We start from the raw sequence: 6,249 nt of genomic DNA on the forward strand, positions 1-6,249 counted from the left end.
GTTCGGAGCCAATTAGGAGCGATCTTCAGAACACCCACAAGGAAGGCGGGGTGGCACCTACTGTCTGAAGTCCTTGCCTGTGCGGGCTCGTTTCACGTGCCCATCCCCTCAGAGTTACTGTTATCTATCTCCTCCCATGTACAGATGAGTAAACTGAGGCACAGACCCATGCTGCCCCTGGGTCTAGACCCATTATAACCAGGCAGCTATAGGATGGCCATTTATTCTTCCAGCAAACACTGACTGAGCACCTACTATGTGCCAGGCATCCTAGGCGCTGCAGAAAGACGAAATCCCTGACCCCTCTGCCTAACATTCCAGTCAGGACAAGTCAGGAAAGGTAGTTTTAAAAATATCTGAGCCTGTTGGATGGCAATGCGTTCTGAGCAAAAAGTGGAGTGGAGGAGGGGCTGGGAGGTGTTGGGGGGTGGGGTTGCAGCTTCACGCAGGAGTCAAGGCAAGTCACACTGACCAGATGGCATTTGGCACCAGGAGGAGACATTGAACTGGCAGCCTGGGCGTAGGAGAACTTGTGAGTTAAACTGGCTGGTCAAGGCCCCCTGCCCTGGACCCCCTTAGCCCTCAGGACCCTCAAAGTAGTACAAGCATGTGGAGGGGAACATATAGCTGCTTCCTGACTCTCGCAGCCATAGGAGGGATTGCAAGTTGCCATTTCTGGGTGCAGAATCCCCTTTGAGAGGTTCTTGAAAGCTCTAGAAAGTTCTGGAACACTGCTCTCCCAAAGAGATATACATAATTCAGGGGCCTCTGGAATCCTCACAGATGGTACTATCAAGGCTCAGAAAGGGTGAGTACGTGCCTGGGGTCACACAGCAGCAACCGTCACCCCTCGGTGAAGCCCAGCCACCGGGGAAGGGGCAGTGTTCTTTGTTGTTGAATCATAATGAATGGCGGATGGGAAGTGTGATAAGGCCCCCCAACCCCAGTCAGGTCACTGGGGCAGGCAGGCGCTGCCCTAGCACCCACCCACCCCCAGCCATCCAGGCCCAGAGGAGCTCAGGGTGACTTCCCACTGCCAGGCAGGCGAAGAAAAGCAGAAATCAGTCTGGGCTGCGCAGCGCCGGGAGGACAGCTCAGAACAGAAACAACCAGCTTGGCAAAACCAGGAGGCCAGGCTGAGTCACAGGCCGGAGGGCGGACGGAAGTGCAGAGAGGCCCAGGAACTCGGGGGCCACCCTCTCCGGGCATCTCCCTGCTGCCCATTCCAAGGTTCACCCAGGTCCCAGCATGTCGCTACAGGACCAGTGGTCAGACCCTGGTCTAACACCTTCGGTGCTTCCCACTTGACCTCCTTAGAAGACAAGGCTCCCTTGACCCCCAACAGGACCCGGCATCTGTGAATTTCTCCAGTTTCAAAGCAAATCTCCCTTCCAGTTCCCCAAAAAGGCAAAAAGGCAGACTGGTTCCTTTCCACATGCCAGGCACCTGTGGGGACATTTGTCACCTGTTAGTTCATTGGGAGTACCAAGGGAGCTTGTGTGCACATATGAAACCCACACAGAGAAAGTGCATAACATGTGCATGTATAACCTAGCTAGTCCTTGGGAACCCAGCAGCCACGCAGCCCTCAGCCAGGCCAGGACTAAGTCATCGTCAACCCCATGGAGGTCCCCAGACACCTTTTCCAACAGGAGCCGCCTCCTGCCCCTCCCCCACCCTCTGCCCCATGGTCACCACCTCTCTGACTTCTACAGCATTTTTAGGTCTGGGGGGTGCTTTTTGGCAGCAACATTTATTTCATTTTTTATTTTTCAGACGTACATGGTGTTGTCTCTGCTTTCTTTGGTGTTTGGTTCTATGAGTTTTAACACGTGTAGAGTCATGAAGGTTTTCAGTGAGAGTTGATAGAGCACAATGCCCTCCCCCGGGTAAACTCCGTCCTTGGTACTGTCCGACTCTCGCCCCGACCCAGCCCGGGACTGTCTGTCTGCTCTTTGTCGCCACAATTCTAAAAACCTTTTTGAGCTCTGGTCAGGTGGCTCAGCTGACTGAAGCATCGTCCCCTACACCAAAGGCTGGTAGATTCAGTCCCCGGTTGAGCGCATGTGGGAGGCAGCTGATGGAGGCGACCAACCTATGCTTCTCTCTCTCCCTCCCTCCCTCTCTTTCTCTCTAGAGTTGATACGCATCTCATTGGGTGAGGATTTAAAAAACCTTTTTGAGAATGCCGTATAAATGGGATCATACATGATGCGGCCCTTGAGACTGGCTCCCGTCACTGAGCATTTGGAACTTGGCTGTGCAGTGGGCGTATGGGGACCCGTCCGTTCCGACTGCAGAGTAGTTTTCCCGCTCTGTGTGTGCGTCACCGTTCACCCTCAAAATGACGTTTGGCTGCCTCCCGTTTGGGACCGTCGTGACCGCTGCCGCTGTGAACACACATGTGCAGGTCTCGTATGAACGAGCAGCATTCGCTTCTCTTGCATAAATTCCTACGAGTGGGAATGTTGGGTCCTAGCATACCTGTAAGTCTAACCCAGTAAGAAGCGGCTGGACACTTTCTGAAAGTGACTGTACCACTTTGCATCCCCACCAGTGATGTCTGAGAGTTCCGGTTTCCTGCATCCTCACCAGCATCTGGTGTTGTTTGTATTTTTATTTTATTTCAGCCAATTGTGAATTTGATCTGCATCTCCCCAAGCGACTGATGATGTTGAAGATCTTTTCATGTGCTCACGCACCATCCACATCTTCTTTGGCAGACTGTCTATTCAAACTTTACCGTTTCTTTCAGTAGGTTGTTTTTCTCTTACTGTTTTTTGAGAATTCTTTATATATCCCAGACACAAGTCCTTTACTGGGTGTGTGGTTTGCAAATATTCTCTCCCACTCTGTGGTTTGGCTTTTCATCCTCTCAACCATGTTCACTGTGGAGCAAAAGTTTTTCATTTTGATGATGTTCAATTTATCATTTTTTTTTCCTTTTTGGGTTATACTTTTGGTGCTATCTGTAAGAACTCTTTGCCAAACCCAAGGCCACTACGATGTTTTCTTCTAGGATTTCTGTTGTTTTGTATTTTACATTTAGATCTGTGATCCATTTCGAATTAAATTTTTATATAGTTGAGTTTCTTTCTTTCTTTCTACCTTCCTTCCCTCCTTTTTGCTCGTAGATATCCATTGTCCCAGCACCCTTTATTGAAGAGACTGTCCCTTCTCCATTGCATTTTGCCAAAAATCTGTATTGGTGCATTTGATGGTTTTGCTCAGATCTTCCATATTCTTGCTCATATTCTATCTGCTCATTCTATTTACTGCAGGGAGGAGTGTTGGAAAACAATGACGGATTTGCCTATTTCTCCTTTCAGTTCTATTGTATTTTGCTTCATATATTCTGTGTGTACACATTGCAGATCACTATGTCCTCTTGGTGAGCTGGTTCCCTTATATAACGCCTCTTTACTTCCTTGCTTTTCTTTATACATATACGACCAAATTAAGTAACCCTAAAATTCACATTTAATTCCTGCCACTTTTGAACTTGTAAATGGAACTGCACAAGATGACTTCTGGCATGTCTGGTTCTGTCGATCTCCTGTTAGAGCTGCTCAGTAAATCCCCACAGGTGCACGTGGCTGTAGTTTATGGATTCTCATTACCTTATCAGTATTTTCTACTTAATTGCTAAACCCAGATATAAGTCACATATTCATCTGTTTCCTTATTCTCATCAATATTGTTTATTTATTTTTAAAAATCAGATATAATGGATACATACTAGTTTCAAGTGTACAATACAATGATTCAGTATTTATATGTACTGTGAAATGAACACCAGAATAAGTGTAGTTAGCATCCATAGCCACACAGCTACAATTTTTTTCTTGTGATGAGGTTTTAAGATCTACTCTCTTTGCAACTTTCAGATGTGCGATGCAGGGGCCCTGCTGGACTAGACCTCCATCCTGCTGCTGAGGGGCTTGGGGGAATGGCACTTTGTGGCTGGAGTGAGCAGAGCAGCTGTGAGCATCTGGCCTGTGCCTTTTGGTGACCATATGTGACTTTCTGTGAGAAAAATACTCAGTTGTGGAACTGCTGGGTTATAAGGTATTTCCCAGATATTAGCTATTTTTTGCCAAAGTGCACACACTGATTTACACCCCCACTAGCTCTGGGGAGATTTCATAGAGCTAAATTTATTCCAACACAAAGATTCTCCTTTATTCAGAAAAGATGCAGTCCTTGCAGCTTCTCTGTTCTTAAAAGTGTCCCTTTTGTTTAACGAAGAATAGGATATTTACAGTTTTTTCAAAGTGTCTCCCACCCCTCAGCTGATGGGATTATTTGCCACTGAGGGTCACAGCTGCTTCCCTCCCTGGACCCTGCCCTTGGCCTCACTCAAGGCCATGCCCCCCCCCCAAGTAAGGGTGGCCCAAGGCTGGGGCACGAAAGTCTACACCCCTTGTTTTATTGACTGATGAGCTGTTTATCTGGATGAGACAAGTCACCGCCCAGCCCTCCCCGCCCCAGGTGTGCGTAGGAAAGAAGAGAGATTGGGGCCTCGGACAGGCACTGAGACGTCCTTGCTCACGGCACCGCGGCCACACAGCCACGGCATGGGCGCTGAGTGCCTGTCTCTGGCCGGCCGGGCAGCTTCCTGAAAGTAGGACCCTGGCTCTAAAGGCTTTCGGTTTTGAAACACTCCTGATTCTGTAACGAGGACTACATGTTTCCTTTTTGCCTTTTCAACCAGGACAGGCTGCAGCTGGTGCTGAGACCAGGGGAGCACTGGCCTGCCGTCAGGGCAAGGGGCTGACTTCTCCCTGCCTTGGTTTCCCGTGTGGAACCGGGGCGACGACAGGACCTCCTCTGCGTGGATGCTGGATAGAGCCAGCAGGTAAGTGGAACCGGCCCCCACTGGGCACAGAGGGCATGAAGTCTAGGTGACGTCCACATGCACCGGCAGCCTCAACCAGGATCCCTTCCCAAACCGACCTCCCAAGTCCAGCTTATCTCCTGAGGCTTCACTTAGCCCAGCTCCCATCAACTCCCACCTGCAACAGCTCAGTCCCCCTCCAACCTGGTCCCAGGCTCCCATCCTTGCCCCCCAGTCTGTCCTTCCCATGTCAGCCACCAGAGGGCACCCTGTGAGCACCCAAGTCAGGCCCTGCATCCCACTTCCTGTCCATCCTCCCCACAGCAGGCACCAAAGGGCTAGCTCCTGCGAGGACCCAACTTGGGTCCTGTCCTTCCTTCTTCTGCCTACAGCCCTCCAGGGCACCTACCTCACTCAGAAGAAAACCCCAAGTCCTGTCACTCACAAGTTCCTGCAGGACCTGCCCCTGTCCCCTCCCTGTCCTCACCTCCTCCCTCTTCTCCTTTCCTCTGTGCCAGCCACAGGGGCACCCGTAAGCACCTGAGTCAGCTCTCTGCTGTTCCTTCAACATGCCAGGCACAGGCCTGCCCCGTGGCCGTTGCACGGGCTGCTTCCTCTGCTTGGAAAGCTCTTCCCTCAGGTCACAGCACGGCTCCTTCCCTGCGTGTCTTGCAGGGTCCTGCTCATGTGCTGCCTTCTCGGAAAGGCCTTTCCTGACAACCTGTCTGAAGTGGCCACTGTTGCTCATCCCACTTCCCTGCTCTGCTTTTTCTCCATCGATGAAGTCATGGTGACAAATACTGCTCCCCCCGACCCCCGCTGTACCTGCAGCACCTAGGACGGTGCCTGGCACACAGGGAGCCTTCAAGGGTGTGCTGTTGATGGAGGAGGAGGGTGGGGAAAAGCTGGAGTTCTTGCACACAGCTGGTGGGGATGTGAAGTGGGGCAGCTGCCGTGAAAAAAGGACAGCGGCTCCTCCAAGTCCCAGTTTCCCTACGACCCAGAAATCCCACTTCTGAGCATTTACCCAATAGAAGTAAAAGCAGAAACTCAGATTTGTACGCCCCTGTTCACAGCAGCATTATCCATATGGCCAAAAGGGGGAAACAACCCAAGTGCCACCGACGGATGAATGGACGGTAGTCCGGCCAGACAAGGGAATACTGTTCAGCCTTAAAAAGGAAGGACATTCTGTCACCTGCTACAGCACGGATGAACCTGGAGGACAGTATGCTGAATGAAATCAGTTAGACCCAGAAGGACAAATACCATATAATTCCAATCACACGAGGTCTCTAGAGGACATCAGATTCATAGACAGAAAGCAGATGGGGGTGCCCGGGGATTAGTGTTTAATGGGGACAGAGTTCCAGTTTGGGAAGACCAGGAAGTTCTGGAGACGGACTAGATGG

Source organism: Phyllostomus hastatus, unplaced genomic scaffold, assembly GCF_019186645.2.
Source record: "Phyllostomus hastatus isolate PE091 unplaced genomic scaffold, TTU_PhHast_1.1 phas_contig_159, whole genome shotgun sequence".
NCBI classification, from domain to species: domain Eukaryota; kingdom Metazoa; phylum Chordata; class Mammalia; order Chiroptera; family Phyllostomidae; genus Phyllostomus; species Phyllostomus hastatus.